Source organism: Mus musculus, chromosome 6 (genome assembly GCF_000001635.26).
Source record: "Mus musculus strain C57BL/6J chromosome 6, GRCm38.p6 C57BL/6J".
Classification (NCBI taxonomy): Eukaryota; Metazoa; Chordata; class Mammalia; order Rodentia; family Muridae; genus Mus; species Mus musculus.
The window spans coordinates 60075013-60094579 of NC_000072.6; the positions used below are offsets into that span (position 1 = coordinate 60075013).

At 36.3% G+C, this 19567-nt stretch overlaps 1 long non-coding RNA gene across 1 annotated transcript in view; it reads left to right on the forward strand.

Moving 5' to 3' along the window:
• The first annotated feature begins 3006 nt into the window (after positions 1 to 3006).
• The window catches only part of Gm5570 (predicted gene 5570), a 72027-nt gene continuing 55466 nt past the window's right edge, over positions 3007 to 19567 (forward strand). Inside the window, exons 1-6 of the long non-coding RNA NR_152156.1 lie at positions 3007 to 3141; positions 7430 to 7569; positions 8250 to 8320; positions 8406 to 8555; positions 10736 to 10846; positions 11276 to 11377. This is a non-coding gene — a long non-coding RNA (predicted gene 5570). The remainder of the gene's footprint in view (positions 3142 to 7429; positions 7570 to 8249; positions 8321 to 8405; positions 8556 to 10735; positions 10847 to 11275; positions 11378 to 19567) is intronic.

Here is a 19567-nt window from a genome sequence, read left to right on the forward strand (position 1 = left end):
TCACACAATAATAGTGGGAGACTTCAACACACCACTTTTACCAACGGACAGATCATGGAAACAGAAACTAAACAGGGACACAGTGAAACTAACAGAAGTGATGAAACAAATGGACTTAACAGATATCTACAGAATTTTTTGTCCTAAAACAAAAGGATATACCTTCTTCTCAACACCTCATGTAACCTTCTCCAAAATTGACCACATAATTGGTCACAAAACAAGCCTCAACATATACAAAAATATTGAAATTGTCCCATGCATCCTATCACATCACCATGGACTAAGGCTGATCTTCAATAACAAAATAAATAATAGAAAGCCAACATTCACGTGGAAACTGAACAACACTCTTCTCAATGATACCTTGGTCAAGGAAGTAATAAAGAAATAAATTAAGGACTTTTTGGAGTTTAATGAAAATGAAGCCACAACATACCCAAACTTATGGGACACAATGAAAGCATTCCTAACAGGAAAACTCATAGCTCTGAGTGCCTCCAAAAAGAAACTAGAGAGAACATACATTAGCAGCTTGACAACACACCTAAAAGCTCTAGAACAAAAGGAAGCAAATTCACCCAAGAGGAATAGAAGGCAGGAAATAATCAAACTCAGGGGTGAAATCAACCAAGTGGAAACAAGAAGAACTATTCAAAGAATCAACCAATCAAGGAGCTGGTTCTTTGAGAAAATCAACAAGATTGATAAACCCTTAGCCAGACTCACTAGAGGGCACAGGGAAAGCATCCTAATAATGAAAAAAGAAATGAAAAGGGAGACATAACAAAAGATCCTGAAGAAATCCATAACACCATCAGATCCTTCTACAAAAGGCTATACTCAACAAAATTGGAAAACCTGGATGAAAGGGACAAGTTTCTAGACAGATACCATGTATCAAAGCTAAATCAAGATCAGGTTAATGATCTCAACAGTCCTATATCCCCTAAAGAAATAGAAGCAGTCATTAATAGTGTCCCAGCCAAATAAAAAGCCCAGGACCAGACAGGTTTAGTGGAGAGTTCTATCAGACCTTCAAAGAAGACCTAATTCCAGCTCTTCACAAACTATTCCACAAAATAGAAACGAAAGGTACTCTACCCAACTCATTCTATGAAGCCACAATTACTCTGATACCTAAACCACAAAAAGACCCAACAAAGATAGAAAACTTCAAACCAATTTCCCTTATGAATATCGATGCAAAAATCCTCAATAAAGTTTTTGCTAACCGAATCCAAGAACACATCAAAACAATCATCCATCCTGACCAAGTAGGTTTCATCCCAGGGATGCAGGGATGTTTCAATATACGGAAATCCATCAATGTAATCCAGTATATAAACAAACTCAAAGACAAAACCACATGATCATCTCGTTAGATGCTGAGAAAGCAATTGAAAAAATCCAACACTCATTCATGATAAAAGTCTTGGAAAGATCAGGAATTCAAGGCCCATACCTAAATATGATAAAAGCAATCTACAGCAAACCAATAGCCAACATCAAAGTAAATGGTGAGAAGCTGGAGCAATCAAACTAAAATCAGGGACTAGACAAGGCTGTCTACTCTCGCCCTACATATTCAACATTGTACTTGAAGTCCTAGCCAGAGCAATTAGACAACGAAAGGAGATCACGGGGATACAAATTGGAAAGGAAGAAGTCAAAATATCACTTTTTGCAGATGATATGATAGTATATATAAGTGACCCTAAAAATTCCACCAGAGAACTCCTAAGCCTGATAAACAGCTTCAATGAAGTAGCTGGATATAAAATTATCTAAAACAAGTCAATGGCCTTTCTGTACACAAAGGATAAACAGGCAGAGAAAGAAATTATGGAAATAACACCCTTCTCAATAGTCACAAATAATATAAAATACCTTGGCATGACTCTAACTAAGGAAGTGAAAGATCTGTATGATAAGAACTTCAAGTCTCTAAAGAAAGAAATTAAAGAAGATCTCAGAAGATGGAAAGATCTCCCATGCTCATGGATTGGCAGGATCAACATTGTAAAAATGGCTATCTTGCCAAAAGCAATCTACAGATTCAATGCCATCGCCATCAAAATTCCAACTCAATTCTTAATGAATTAGAAAGGGCAATTGGCAGATTCATCTGGAATAACAAAAAAACAAGGATAGCAAAAACTCTTCTCAACTATAAAAGAACCTCTGGTGGAATCACCATGCCGGACCTAAAACTGTACTACAGAGCAATTGTGATCAAAACTGCATGGTACTGGTATAGTGACAGACAAGTAGACCAATGGAACAGAATTGAAGACCCAGAGATGAATCCACACACCTATGGTCACTTGATCTTCGAGAAGGGAGCTAAAACCATCCAGTGGAAAAAAGACAGCATTTTCAACAAATAGTGCTGGCAAACTGGCGGTTATCATGCAGAAGAATGCGAATTGATCCTTTTCTATCTCCTTGTACTGAGGTCAAATCTAAGTGGATTAAGGAACTCCACATAAAACCAGAGACACTGAAACTTATAGAGGAGAAAGTAGGGAAAAGCCTCGAATATGGGTACAGGGGAAAAATTCCTGATTAAAACAGCAATGGCTTGTGCTGTAAGATCAAGAATTGATAAATGGGACCTCATAAAATTGCAAAGTTTCTGCAAAGCAAAAGACACCGTCAATAAGACAAAAAGGCCACCAACAGACAGGGAAAGGATCGTTACCTATCCCACATCGGATAGGGGACTAATATCCAATATATATAAAGAACTCATGAAGGTGGACTCCAGAAAATCAAATAACCCCATTAAAAGATGGGGCTCAGAACTGAACAAAGAATTCTCACCTGAGGAATACCGAATGGCAGAGAAACACCTGAAAAAATGTTCAACATCCTTAATCATCAGGGAAATGCAAATCAAAACAACCCTGAGATTCCACTTCACTCCAGTCAGAATGGCTAAGATCAAAAACTCAGGTGACAGCAGATGCTGGCGAGGATGTGGAGAAAGGGGAACGCTCCTCCATTGTTGGTGGGATTGCAAGCTTGTACAACCACTCTGGAAATCAGTCTGGTCGTTTCTCAGAAAATTTGACATAGTACTACAGGAGGATCCTGCAATACCTCTCCTGGGCATATATCCAGAAGATGTCCCAACCGGTGAGAAGGACACATGCTCCACTATCTTCAAAGCAGCCTTGTTTATAATAGCCAGAAGCTGGAAAGAACCCAGATGCCCCTCAACAGAGGAATGGATACAGAAAATGTGGTACATTTACACAATGGAGTACTACACAGCTATTAAAAAGAATGAATTTATGAAATTCCTAGCCAAATGGATGGACCTGGAGGGCATCATCCTGAGTGAGGTAACACATTCACAAAGGAACTCACACAATATGTACTCACTGATAAGTGGATATTAGCCCAAAACCTAGGATACCCAAGATATAAGATAAAATTTCCTAAACACATGAAACTCAAGAAGAATGAAGACTGAAGTGTGGATACTATGCCTCTCCTTAGAATTGGGAACAAAAATCTCATGGAAGGAGTTGCAGAGACAAAATTTGGAGCTGTGAAGAAAGGATGGACCATCTAGTGATTGCCATATGCAGGGATCCATCACATAATCAGCTTCCAAATGCTAACACCATTGCATAAACTAGCAAGAGTTTGCTGAAAGGACCCAGATATAGCTCTCTCTTATGAGACTCTGCCGGGGCCTAGCAAACACAGAAGTAGATGATCACAGTCAGCTATTGGATGGGTCACACGGCCCCCAATGGAAGAGCTAGAGAAATTATCCAAGGAGCTAAAGGGAACTGCAACCCTAAAGGTGGAACAACAATATGTACTAACCAGTACCCCGGAGCTCTTGTCTCTAGCTGCATATGTATCAAAAGATGGCCTAGTCGGCCATCACTGGAAAGAGAGGCCCATTGGACTTGCAAACTTTATATGCCCCAGTACAGGGCAACGCCAGGGCCAAAAAGGGGGAGTAGGTGGGTACGGGTTGGGGGGGGGGCTGTGTATGGGGGACCTTTGTGATAGCATTGAAAATGTAAACGAGGAAAATACCTAATTAAAAAAAAAAAAAAAGAAAAGAAAAGAAAAGAAAGTTGGCCTTTTACATGTGACCTTGTTGGAGGAAATGGCACTGAAGGTGAGCTTTGAAATTTCAAATCCTAATGCCAGGTCCAGTGTCTCTTCCTGTTGCATATTGATTAGGATTTGGAACACTCAGTTCCTTCTCCAGCACTCTACCTGTAAGTGTCCTTGCCAACATCCATCCTGATTATGGACTAAACCTCAAAAAATATAAGCAGATCCAGATTAATGCTTTCCTTTATAAGAGTTGTCATCATCATGATATCTCTTCCCAGGATCAGAAAATTTCATATGACATGTACCATAAGTGTTTTCTCCTTGGAATTAAATCAAAATTCAAATAAAGAAAATCAGAAAAATCTTTTGTTGTTGTGATTTTTGCTGTTGTTGTTGTTGTTGTTTCTGTTTTTATTCTTTGAGGAAGTTGTCAAAGAGAATCTGAAATTGGGAATAAAAACTTAACAGTAATCAACATGAGTGAAAGTATTTTTCTGATATCAATTGTGACCATAAAGGCTTTTACATATCCATACTTCTGTGTAGTGTGGACAATCTGAAGCAGCTCACACCTGGCATTATCTGAAATCACATTCTTATAATATTTCTGTGTGTTTTAAAGAAACTAACATTTCAAAATTCTCATTACAATGAAGTTGAGAGGAAGAAATGAGATATTTGGGAGAAAATATTTATAATTAGAAAGGAGAATTTGAGGGTGGCAATGACCAAGATACACCATACATCTTTATAAAATTTCTTTTAAAAAGTATAATATCCCTCCATAAAAATAAACTTTAACCAACAAATTTGCAAATTCCTCAAATTATTATGATGAGATTTTCAAACTTGTTCTTACTCATCTTTTGATGTTCATTGGCTATCTTCATCACTGTTGTATTATCGTGATAGGGTCACCAAACCAGCTTGCTGCTCTTGACTTTGTCTTTGAATGTAAAAAATTCAGGAAAAATGGGCTGCCTTTCTATACCCAATAGAAGACACACATAGTCCTACTGCAAATTGAAGTCAAGGAGTGTTGATATCCATGGTCAATCTCCCCTTCTCTGATGTGAAAAAGAAGGGGGATTGGGAGAGGGGTGGTGAGAAGGAGGGACTGGAGGAGATATTATCCTCCACTTAATACTTTTGCATTGTTGTGACAATGTCACCAAACAAGCTTGTTCTTCTTGACTCTGTTTCTGAATGTCAATAATTCAGGAACATTTATATCATAGTCCACTGAATTCTAATCCCATGGGTTAATATAAAGCAATGCCAGACACTTACAAACACTGCCACACAGTATGCCAAACTGTTCTCAAAATTTAAAAAGAGTGAATTAACAGGTTCATCACACATTGTTCAAACTGAATGCTTTGTGAGCTTCTTCATTTCATCATTTCTCCAGCAGTTGAACAACTCTACTCTTCTACTCTTTCCAGAAGAAAGAGAAGATTGTGGAAGATGAAGTTTCTTTTTCTCCTTGCTTTAGCCTGTTTGGTGTCTGCTGCTGAGGAACCCTTACCGGTAGAGGGATTGGCTATCAGGGATTTAAGCAGGAAGAAAGGTGGCTGTGGTGAATTTATCACAGTTTGACCTGACATCCAGTGTGATTCCAAGAATATATTGGTTCCATTTGGGGGGTTGTATTTGGAATATGTCACATATCTTAAAACATTATTTGTTTTATTTTAAGGTATTATTACCTCATGTGAACTTCTCATATTGCCTAATTTTATTTTCCCTAGCTAAAGGGTATTAAAGTAAACTCTTATTAAGTCCATTTAATATTTATATATATATATATCTATAATTGACATTATTTTCATATTGCAAAGTCAATATATAGTTTCATTAAATGTTTCACTATTCTGCACGAATTCAGGGATGACTATTAACCAATATAATAAAAACAAAATCAATTTGATATCTTCAGAGTAAACATTTTGTATACCTTATATTTGAGGAATAAATTGCTCTCCTTTAAAATCATTGGACTATGGTGAATATATGAGACAATATTAATATTAATTTTAATCCTGCAATATCTCTAAAACAGGGACTTAGTTTTTGAAGTTTGATTTTACATGTTTGTGTGTGTGTTTGTTGGTGTGGGTGTGTGCCTGTGTCTACAGGTTTTGAATGGAAAGTTGCAGGAAAAATGTAGAAATCAAGGATAAACCACACAAAGTATAAATTTTAAGTCTTTCCTTCAATTTATGAGTAATTTTTTTTTTTAGTATAAAATGAAGTTTATTTGGGGGCATTAGAAGGAGAGTTGAGAAGGAGGTAGAGGCAAAATAGAGAAGTGACAGAGAATGGCAGAGAGAGAGAGAAAGAGAGAGAGAGAGAGAGAGAGAGAGAGAGAGAGAGAGAGAGAGAGAGAGAGAAAGAGAAAGAGAAAGAGGAAGAGAAAGAGAAAGAGAGAGAAAGAGAAGAAAGAGAGAGGAAAGGAAAAGAAAATAGGCTAGCCAAGAGCAGGTGTATGTGGGGGGTGGGAGAGGGGTCAAAGAGAGAGAAAAAATGTAAAAAAGTGATTTGAGTGATTTTTAAGAGGAAAATTAGTCCCAAGGCCTTGTCATACAAAGATTTTGACATCAAATATGACCGCTGGTTTTTTTTTTTTATTTACTTTGAAAGCATTTGGTGTGTGGATTTCTAGTACATATTATTTAATTTTAATTTTACTTATATGAGTACACTGTAGCTGTCTTCATATATACCAAAAGAGGGCATCAATCAGATCCCATTTCAGATATTTGTGAGCCACCTTGTGGTTGCTAGAATTGAACACAAGACTTCAGGAAGAGCAGTCAGTGCTCTTAACTGGTGAGCTGCCTCTCCAATCCTTTATTATATATTTTTAAGATTACTCTTTTTATGTTGATGTAGCTTCTTAACAAAAACCTATAATCTATTTTTACACCTTTTTCTTAATTATATTTTACATGATACAGAACTATTATCATGCATATATATAGTTTTTCAAATAAGATATTTGGCAATTATAATGTATACACAGCAATACATAATAGTGCAGTTAGTACATTAAATATACATTTTCTATCACAATGCTAAATTCATTCTATTTCTTTACTTGAACATATATAATTTATTTTCTAGCTATTAATTTACCTTAAATTTTCACTAAATTTATTTTATCATTTTAGGGGTGTGGGTGTTGGTGTGCATGGTTCACTGTGAGTATGGAGTACCTATAAACACCATAAGGTATCTCTTAGAAATGAAGTTATATGAGATTAGGTTCAACGATGTAGTGCCATTCCTCAAACAGGTATGCTCTGATATATGAATTTAATTCATATTACTGTTTTAGTTTTCAGGGAAATTCAATACGATCTACCTAGCAGGCAAACATATGGATACAACTGCAGAAAATAGACAAGTGAGGATGCTGATACGTGAGGTTAAGTATTTTAATCAATACAGCCTCATGAGCATGACGTTCTATGTCAGGTAAGGAATGCTATTTGGTTAGAAGAAATAATATTTTGAAATGGGAATCAAGTCATTACAATATATTTTTGGGAATAAGAAGGTGACTGAGATTTAATACTAATTTGAAGAAAGTTTAAGTTGGGAGCGATTGCATCTAAAATATATTAAACCTGAGTGTTCACATCTTGATGATTTAATCTTTTTTTTATACTAGCATGGTGAAAAAACCAAAACAATAAAAAATACATCATGTTATAAAACCTGTTTGCTAAAAGTAAAATATAAATAAATGTGAATATGAATAAAGTAAAATATGATAATATATGATAAAATCAATGTTTATTACTTCACTGTGAAGAATGTTCCTCCTCTTGCAAACCATCCAGATAACTGGATAACTGGCATTGCATCTATGAGGTCACTTGCTTCACATTGTTGACTTAGGAAATCCTGTCAATTTGGATCTGAGCTCCACTCCTATACACAGGTCTTGGTGCACACAGGACGTCAGTTCATTTTCTGACTGAAAGATGATTAATGAAAATATTTACAAACCAAAGAATAGTATCATAAAAGACAGGATCAAGTACAGGAATGTGTATCACTTTCAGCGAGAAGTGTTTTCTTGGGGGAACAAATCGATGTTTGATAATAAATGTGAAATAAGGAGTATATATTGTTTAATATGTATTGTTTAGGAAAAATGGGAAATGCCAACTACACACAGTTTGGGCTGAAAAACTTGAGAGGACATTTTGCTCAATGTCCTGTAAGTATTACTGGTCATTATAAATAATGACTGCATTATTTATAAGTTCTGTAAGTGATGTGATCTTTATCAAAAGTGTCTTTAGTGGCTTATTTTACAGAGTATAAGTTCCAAGGAGAGTGTCCTAAAAGAAACAGGACTAATCCCATCACTGGGACCTGGATGTTGCATGATGCAATTCGTCATTTTCCAAAAATCTATACTTTTCCAGCACTTGAGGGAGGCTTAAATCGACGTGAGTAAAACTGTCCCTTATCTGTTCTCCAGCAATTTTGGGGCAGGGGATGCACTAATGAATGAATCTTGCTAGGTGGCACAAAATAAACAAAAATCAAATAAGTAATTAATTAAATAAATAAATAAATAAATAAATAAATAAATAAATACAGATTTTGCTAAAGTTAGTCAAATACAGGCATACACTTGATTTTTTTAACTTCAGGTTAGAAGATTTAAAAATAGGTTTCACTACAGAACAGAAATGGCTTGTGCTATAAGATCAAGAATTGACAAACGGGACCTCAAAATTGCAAAGCTTCTGTAGGGCAAAAGACACTCTCAATAAGACAAAAAGTCCAACAACAGAGTGAGGAAGGATTTTTACCAATCCTAAATCTGATATGGGACTAATATCCAGCATTTAAATAGAACTCAAGAAGCTAGGCTCCAGAAAATCAAATTAAAATTTATTATAGCTCTTCACCCATTAAAAATTGGGTAAAGAGCCAAACAAAGAATTCTCAAATGGAGGAATACCGAATGGCTGAGAAGCACCTGAAAAAATGTTCAACACCCTTAATCATCAGGGAAATGCAAATCAAAACAATCCTGAGATTCTACCTCATATCAGTCAGAATGGCTAAGATCAAAATCACAGGTGACAGCAAAAGCCTGCCAGGTTATGGAGAAAGAGGATCACTCCTCCATTGCTGGTGGGATTGCAAGCTGCTGGGATTGCAAAACTACTCTGAAAATCAGTTTGGAGGTTGCTCAGAAAATTGGACATAGTATTACTGGAAGATTCAGCAATACCTCTCCTGGGCATATACCCAGAAGATGTTCCAATTCCACTATGTCCATAGCAGCCTTATTTATAATAGCCAGAAGCTGGAATGAACCCAGATGTCCCTCAACAGAGGAATGGATACAGAAAATGTGGTACATTTACACAATGGAGTACTACTCAGCAATTAAAAACAATAAATTTATGAAATTCTTAGGCAAATGGATGGATCTGGAGGATATCATCCTGAGTGAGGTAACCCAATCACAAAAAGACTCACATGATATGCACTCACTGATAAGTACATCTTAGCCCAGAAACTTAGAATACCCAAGATACAATTTGCAAAACACATGAAACTCAAGAAGACCAAAGGGTGGATAATTTGTTCCTTCTTAGAATGGGGAACAAAATTCCCATGGAAGGAGTTACAGAGACAAAATTCAGAGCAGAGACTGAAGGAATGACCATCCAGAGACTGCCCCACTTTGGGATCCACCCTAGAAATAACCACCAAACCGAGTCACTAGGCAGATGCCAACAAGTGCTTGCTGACAGGAGCCTGATATAGCAAGGCTCTGCCAGTGCCTGTCAAATACAGAAGTAGATGCTCACAGTCTTCTATTGGATGGGACACAGGGCCCCCAGTGGAGGAGCTAGAGAAAGTATCCAAGGAGCTGACGGGGTCTGCAACCCTATAGGAGGAACAGCAATATGAACTAACCAATACTTCCAACCTCCTGTCTCTACCTGCATATGCATCATAAGATGGCCTAGTTGGCCATCATTGGGAGGAGAGGCCCTTTGTCTTGAAAAGATTATAAGTTCCAGTACAGAGAAATGCCAGGGCTAGGAATTAGGAGTGTGTGGGTTGGGTAGCAGGGCAGGGGAGGGTATAGGGGACTTTCAGTATAGCATTTGAAATGTAAATGAGGAAAATATCTAATAAAAAAGAAAAGGTTTCCCTGACTCAATAATTGTACATAGAAAAAAAATATGTTGTAGTAAACTAGAAATCATGGTATTATTATGAAAGAATTTGCAATGATCTTTTAAGCAAATATAATTAAAAACAGATATGAGATACATCCAAGTTACATTATATGTACTGAATTATATTCATGAATAAATATTTCATATTTCACAAAATAATATTTTATGTAATTAATACATGATTTGTGTAATATAAAAATATTTTAATATGATAAATATAAGTGTAGGATGATAATCAGTGAATAAAGATGTCCTGACCTTGAAGAAGAGTGTGTATGGGCACACACCTGTTTTTTTAGGGGTGGAGGGAAGATTCACAATGTTGTATTTATATTAAAATCTCAAACCTAAGCAATATGTAGTTAATAAATAGCAAGCTCAATATCATGATCTTATGATGGAAAATTTATTTATTTCAGGCCCCAGTGCATTTTTTATTAAGATACACTTTGTCTCAAACACCACCATCCTATTTGAAGCCCGATTTATTAATGATGGGAATTATAACATCAATCTGTCAGGAGCACTGGGTATGTAAATCTTATATGGAAGAAAATATTTTCATCTTGTGGTTAGTTGCAGCATGAATGTGTCCCCTGCAATTTATTCCATGGCACAATGCTGCAGGAATGTGTTTATTATTTCAAGTATAACAGTCATTGTGTGATATTCAAGTTGAATTGTGCAGGATAATTTGAATAATAATATAACAATTATTTTAATATTCTTGATTTTAAATCAATGACATAGATATGATTAGATGAAAAGTTGTTATCTTATCCTCAGTAAGACTCTCTGACCTGATTTCAGAGTGTTTCCCTGACAGGCATCACCATTCTGGTAGGGAGGGTGGGGTGAAGTAGCAGGATTTACCAACTGATGAGTAGACTTGATGAGCTTAGACTATGACATGTGGTTATAGGGGCTGTCTCTTCTGACTTTTCTCCCATGCACTGCAGCAACTGGAACAAATATCACTGAAGAAATGTGGAAAAGATATGTGAAGCTGACTCAGAAACTTAAAATTCCTACTAAAAATATTGAAAATGTCTATGAAACAGGCAAGTTGTTTCCTGGAAAATTAAAGTAATTTATAGCTTGAAATTAGAGCAAATAATAAAGATTCTTGTTTTCCATCTCAGTTATATAAAATCCTTACGTAAAATTATGATGTAAATCCAATAGTATTTTAAATTGTCTTCCTCTTTGTCTCACTTTACAGATAAGTGCCCTAAATGGGAGCCTTGATTTCATGAGCAGAAACTTTGTATCAGTCACTATTCTTGGATCACTGGAATTAAATTGTGAGGTCAATTCAAGATTGTAAACACAAAGTATTCACAATTGTCACTCAGGAATTTCTGTAAACCCCACTGTTATTAAAATCATTACTGGCTTTATTAAAGATTAATTACATTGATATCAATATTACAAAAGATCTTTCAATAAAATATCCAATGCACATCTTGCAATAGAAGTTATCAGGAAATGACATCGAACTCATATTCATCACCCTACCATGAGTGCGAATAGTTTGTGCATTTCAAAATGTAGGAGTTACAAGTATTTAAAAGTCCTAAGGATATCAGGTATTTCAATTACTTTTCTGTTGTGTGGTTTCGTTCAGAAAATTTCCAAAAAAAGTCTTAAGGGGACATGCTGAATGCCAGCCTCGTCAGGTTAAGATAAACTGGGGTGAGGGCACAGATTTGGCAATTCATCACACAGCAGATTATTCTGAGGGAGTAAAGTTTGATTCAGTGGGGCAAGCAATTCCTGTGACCTACAAGAGGTTTCAGATGGAGGTTATGCTATATATTAGATGCTTTTGATTATAAAGTAAGATAAGAATAGAAAGATATTTATTAGGTCATTAAATAGAGAATTCTATATGATGTCATTTAGTGATGGAGACAAGAATTCAAACATCTCCAGGAATTGCCTTCCTTCATTATTTCATTCATTTCACTTTCTCTTCTATCAGATTCAGTCTATCTCATATTACTTTGAAGTCCTCAATCCATTTGAAATTGATTTATTTGCAAAACGGTCAGTAATGGTCTACTTTTTTCTTCTGCACGAAGCTATCCAGTTTAACCATTATCATTTCTTAAAGATACTATTTTTCTTAGTGCATTGTCTTAGTAAAATTTTTTCTTCTTTTTCTTCTTCTTCTTCTTCTTCTTCTTCTTCTTCTTCTTCTTCTTCTTCTTCTTCTTCTTCTTCTTCTTCTTCTTCTTCTTCTTCTCCTTCTCCTCCTCCTCCTCCTTCTCCTCCTCCTCCTCCTTCTCCTCCTCCTCCTCCTCCTCCTCCTCCTCCTTCTCCTCCTCCTCCTCCTCCTCCTCCTTCTCCTTTTCTCCTTCTGCTTCTCCTTCATCTTCTCCTCCTTCATCTCCTCCTCCTCCTCCTCCTTGTCCTCCTCCTCCCCCTCCTCCTCTCCCCCCTCCTCCTCCTCCTCTTGCTCCTTCTCCTCCTTCCTCTGCATCATCTCTCTTATTCCTCCTCTTTCTCTACTTCTTCTTCCTCTTTTTTTTTAATTATGGTGTGCATAGGTGTGTGGTGTTGTGCCAGGGTTCATTTCTATTTCATATCTCTTTACTGCAAATTAAAATAAGAAATCATGCCAATTCCAGCAGTTCTTTTATTCCTGATTGTTTTTTTATTCATTCTCTCTCTCTCTCTCTCTCTCTCTCTCTCTCTCTCTCTCTCTCTCTCTCTCTCTCTGTGTGTGTGTGTGTGTATGTGTTTTCATATGAAGTTTAAAATTATTTTTAAACATTTCAGTAAAGAACTGTATTGGAAATTTGATGAAGAATTGTTTTCTGAGGTTATTGAGAAAACTCTTCTTTCCCTAATGTCTTTCTCAGTATATTTGTCATTGTGTATTAGATCACTTGGTGTGTGTGTGTGTGTGTGTGTGTGTGTGTGTTAATTTTATATCATGTAATTTTGCTAATATCAACTGCAGATTCTTTCTGGTAAATTATTTAGGGTTTTTTAATTAAAACCATATCTACTATAAATAAAAATACTTTTATTTATTCTTTTCCTATTTATATCCCCTTGATGTCTTTCAGTTATCCTAATACTTTAGATAAGACTTAAAGTACTATATTGAACTGATATGGAGAGAGTGTGTCTCTTTCTTATTTTTAATAGAAATGCTTTCAGATACTTTGGATTTAGGATAATGTTGGCTATTTACTTATTGCGAATTATCTTCATTATGTTGAAACATATAGTTCATATTTATAGTCTCAAGATCCTTTATTATGAAAGAGATGCTGGATTTTATCAGTCACTTCTGTATCTACTGAGATAATAATATAGTTTCTGTCGTGTAAACTGTTCATATGGTAGATTGTATTTACTGATTCCCATTGGTTGAGAAATCCCTGAATTTCTGGAAAAAAAGACATTTGATTATATTGGATAACCTTTTGACATATTACTGGATTTGGATTTTAAGTTTTCTATTGAAAATTTTTTGCATCTAAGTTATCACAGAATATGGGTATATAATTTTCTTTTTTAGCCTTTGTATGATTTAGTTTTAGAGCAATAGTGGTTTCATAAGAAAAATTTGGGAATGTTCCTTCAGTTTCTATTTTGCAGGATAGTTTGAGGAGCATTGGTATTAGTCTTCTTAGAATACTTGACAGAATTCTGCACTGAATTAATCTGGTTCTGGCATCCATTCAGTTGTAATATTTACTTCAATTTCAGTAGGAATTGTGAGTCTGTTTCAATTATTTATTTTATATGGAATTAATTTGATTTAATGTATTTCTATTATCTATATTACTATGTTTTTATGTATCTCTATCTCTAGGTCTATCTATCTATCTATCATTCAATCTATCTATAGGAGAGAAATAGAAAGAGAGATCAGAAGAACAGAGGGATAGAGAGATCTTTCATTAAAGTTTACCAAACTTGTTTAAGTTTCCAAAGAATCTACTTTAATTTTCTTTGATGCTTTATATTCCTAAAATTTCTACATTATTATTTTGAGGCTCAACTTTGTAGTTAGAATTCCTCCAGTTTTTTTAAAAATATAGACACTAATGCTAAGAACTTTTTTCTTAGATCTATGTTTTGCACAATGGATTTTGGCATGTTGTGTTTTCATTTTGATTCATCTTAATTTTTTTCATTTCCTTCTTGATTTATGTCTTGACACAGTTTTCATTAGTGAGTTGTTTAGTTTCAATTAGGTTGTTTATTTTCTTCCATTATTATTCTAGTTATACATCTTTAATCTACAGTGACAAGACAGGATACAGAATATTTCAATTTTTCTAGATTTCTTGAGATAGGTTTTTGTTCTATTATATAATTAAATTTGGAGAAATTTCCTCTGGCTGAAGATAAAGTAAATTTTTTAGTACTTGGGTTAAATGATCTGAATGTGTTTTCTAGGTTCTTTTCATTTATGATATTACTTAATGTCACAGTTTCGCTGTTTAATTTTTGTTGGGATGTTCTGTCTGTTAGTGAGAGTGGTGAAATAAAATCACCCATTACTACTCAGTCTGGTGGTTTGAATAAAAATGAAATCAACAGGCTTATAGGAAGTGGCATTATTTGAAAGGATTGGAGAATATGTGGTCTTGGGAGTGGATGGGTACCACTGTGGGCTTAAGGTTTTTGAAACTGAATCTGTGACCAGTAGGGTCACTCTTTTTTTCCTGACTCCTTCTGTAGAACTCTTAGCCATCAGTACCAGGTTGACCTGTGTTTATCCAGCCTTCCTGCCATGACCAAAATAGACTAAATCTCCGAAGTGTAAGCCATCTCCCTTTCCTTTATAAGAGTTTCCAAATGTTCATGGTCTCTCTTCACAGCAATAGAAACTCTAAGACATTATGTTAAGGAAAACATGTGACTTTTTTGATGTAGTAGTGTTTATATTCTGGAACAGTAGTAGGTATACTTGACTTTCTAATCCGTGCTGTTAGTATTTGTGTTTTTTATGTGAGCTATTACTTGGCAAACTTTATTGATTTTTTTGGTTAGTTATTGTTCTTCTATTATTGTTGATTTTTAAATATTTTACCTCTTATGTATAAGTGGTTTTTGGATTATTTATTAATGCCACCCTCACCTTATCCAGCCGTGCCACCTCCCTCACCTTTTTCAAGTTCTCTGACAGTTCTACTCTTTCAGTCTCAAACAGAAACCCTTTGCTTATAAAATCACACAAAAGGGATAAACTGCAGGTCATCAAATAGAACCCATGTTAAAGATGGTACACAGCACGAAACTATGAGTACCAAATTTATTATGTTATAAATAATTTGTTAGCAATGGTTTATTTTGATTACTGTGGCCAAGCATAAGATTCAGTTAAAAATATGAATTCTGATTTAGGATAGGTAAAGATCCTTTCCCAGTCTGTTGGTGGTCTTTTTGTCTTATAGACAGTGTCTTTTGCCTTGCAGAAACTTTGGAGTTTCATTAGGTCCCATTTGTCAATTCTCGATCTTACAGCACAAGCCATTGCTGTTCTGTTCAGGAATTTTTCCCCTGTGCCCATATCTTCAAGGCTTTTCCCCACTTTCTCCTCTATAAGTTTCAGTGTCTCTGGTTTTATGTGAAGTTCCTTGATCCACTTAGATTTGACCTTAGTACAAGGAGATAAGTATGGATCGATTCGCATTCTTCTACATGATAACAACCAGTTGTGCCAGCACCAATTGTTGAAAATGCTGTCTTTCTTCCACTGGATGGTTTTGGCTCCCTTGTCGAAGATCAAGTGACCATAGGTGTGTGGGTTCATTTCTGGGTCTTCAATTCTATTCCATTGGTCCACTTGTCTGTCTCTATACCAGTACCATGCAGTTTTTATCACAATTGCTCTGTAGTAAAGCTTTAGGTCAGGCATGGTGATTCCAACAGAGGTTCTTTTATCCTTGAGAAGAGTTTTTGCTATCCTCGGTTTTTTGTTATTCCAGATGAATTTGCAAATTGCTCCTTCTAATTCGTTGAAGAATTGAGTTGGAATTTTAATGGGGATTGCATTGAATCTGTAGATTGCTTTTGGCAAGATAGCCATTTTTACAATGTTGGTCCTGCCAATCCATGAGCATGGGAGATCTTTCCATCTTCTGAGATCTTCTTTAATTTCTTTCTTCAGGGACTTGAAGTTTTTATCATACAGATCTTTCACTTCCTTCGTTAGAGTCACGCCGAGATATTTTATATTATTTGTGGCTATTGAGAAGGGTGTTGTTTCCCTAATTTCTTTCTCAGCCTGTTTATTCTTTGTGTAGAGAAAGGCCATTGACTTGTTTGAGTTAATTTTATATTCAGATAGGGGACTAATATCCAACATATATAAAGAACTCAAGAAGGTGGACCTCAGAAAATCAAATAACCCCCTTAAAAAATGGGGCTCAGAACTGAACAAAGAATTCTCACCTGAGGAATACCGAATGGCAGAGAAGCACCTGAAAAAATGTTCAACATCCTTAATCATCAGGGAAATGCAAATCAAAACAACCCTGAGATTCCACCTCACACCAGTGAGAATGGCTAAGATCAAAAATTCAGGTGACAGCAGATGCTGGCGAGGATGTGGAGAAAGAGGAACACTCCTCCATTGTTGGTGGGATTGCAGGCTTGTACAACCACTCTGGAAATCAGTCTGGCGGTTCCTCAGAAAATTGGACATAGTACTACCGGAGGATCCAGCAATACCTCTCCTGGGCATATATCCAGAAGAAGCCCCAACTGGTAAGAAGGACACATGCTCCACTATGTTCATAGCAGCCTTATTTATAATAGCCAGAAACTGGAAAGAACCCAGATGCCCCTCAACAGAGGAATGGATACAGAAAATGTGGTACATCTACACAATGGAGTACTACTCAGCTATTAAAAAGAATGAATTTATGAAATTCCTAGCCAAATGGATGGACCTGGAGAGCATCATCCTGAGTGAGGTAACACAATCACAAAGGAACTCACACAATATGTACTCACTGATAAGTGGATACTAGCCCAAAACCTAGGATACCCACGATATAAGATACAATTTCCTAAACACATGAAACTCAAGAAAAATGAAGACTGAAGTGTGGACACTATGCCCCTCCTTAGAAGTGGGAACAAAACACCCATGGAAGGAGTTACAGAAACAAAGTATGGAGCTGAGATGAAAGGATGGACCATGTAGAGACTGCCATATCCAGGGATCCACCCCATAATCAGCTTCCAAATGCTGACACCATTGCATACACTAGCAAGATTTTACTGAAAGGACCCAGATGTAGCTGTCTCTTGTGAGACTATGCCGGGGCCTAGCAAACACAGAAGTGGATGCTCACAGTCAGCTAATGGATGGATCACAGGGCTCCCAATGGAGGAGCTAGAGAAAGTACCCAAAGAGCTAAAGGGATCTTCAACCCTATAGGTGGAACAACATTATGAACTAACCAGTACCCCTGAGCTCTTGACTCTAGCTGCATATGTATCAGAAGATGGCCTAGTCGGCCATCACTGGAAAGAGAGGCCCATTGGACACGCAGACTTTGTGTGCCCCGGTACAGGGGAACGCCAGGGCCAAAGGGGGGGAGTGGGTGGGTAGGGGAGTGGGGGTGGGTGGGTAAGGGGGACTTTTGGTATAGCATTGGAAATGTAAATGAGCTAAATACCTAATAAAAAAAAATATGAATTCTGCCCTCACGAAACTTAGTGCTAATGAATCCCTGTTCTTATTCAGTTTGAGAACACATTCAAGGTGCATTTGAAAAATATATGTAAGCAATTGACTTTAGAACCCCAATACATACAAGTGTGAGGATATAAAGTTTTAGTTCCATTAATGAAGAGATAGAGAAAGAAAGTACTGAGAGCTCACTAGCTACCCACTATAGCATGAAATGTGATCTCTAGGCTGAATGAGAGACACTGCCTAAATAATTAAAATAAAATAAAAAAGTAATAGGTTGAAGTATTGAAGAAGTCACCCAAAGACAACACACACACACACACACACACACACACACACACACAGAGAGAGAGAGAGAGAGAGAGAGAGAGAGAGAGAGAGAGAGGATACACATCTTTATTACTTTGGATAGATAACTATTTTAAAAACCTTCAAAAACATAAGCATAGAACAACACCATTTTAGAACATATCTTCTTAAGGCTTAGAATTCTAAAATAAGGTTTATGTCCATTCTTTATTTCCTTGGGAACCAAGAATTGAATGTGAAAGTCTGCCACTATAGTTATAGAATGAAAGACACACCATTCCAAAAGGGAAGCAAATTTGCCTGCACAGACCAGTTCATTGCTATGCTAGGATTTCCTGTCAATTCTACATGGGATTAGGAAAGTGACCTAGTGTCCTGTTGGTGAAGGGAGAAAAGGTAAGAGACTTGTAACTTTTTCATTATATTATTTGCTTTTTTTTTCTAGTTAAATATTGAAGGCATCAAAATTAAAATGAAACTCAACGGAAACAGGTAAATGTATAGATATATCTGCAAAGACATAATACCACAATATTCTTAGAAGTACTACTCCTAGGAAGAGGGCCATAGCTGAAGTGAACTTGAGCAGTGTACTGGATAGTTTTGTGTCAACTTGACACAGCTAGAGTTATCAAAGAAAAAAGAGCTTCAGTTGAGGAAATGCCTCCATAAGATCCAACTTTAAGGCATTTTCTCAATTAGTGATCAAGGGGAAATGCCCCTTGTGGGTGGTACCATCTCTGGGTTGGTAATCTTGGTTCTATAAGAGAGCAGGCTAAGCAAGCCAGTAAAGAAACATACCCCCATGGCCTCTGCATCATCTCCAGCTTCCTGACCTGCCTGAGTTCCAGTCCTGACTTGCTTCAGTGATGAACAGCAATGTGGAATTATATGCCAAATAAACCCTTTCCTCCCCAGTTTGATTCTTGGTCATGTTGTTTGTGCAGGAATAGAAACTCTGACTAAGACAAGCAGTAAAATCAAATAGTATGATCAATAATCAGCTATATGTAATAAATGATCATGATTTTTCAAGTTTTAAATGACTACAGATAACATTTCTTGAGACTCAAATATGGAGTGATTTTCTTCACAAAATAATTTCTATCTATCTTCCTAGGCCACTTTTATTTTCCTGATATCCACCCTCTTACTATCACTTGCATGTAGAAGAAAATGGAAGCTACAGTTCCCCCATGCCAGGGAACATTTGTTTTTTGTTTTGTTTTTTTTTTTTTTTTTTTCTGGGCCTGAATTAACTTAGATG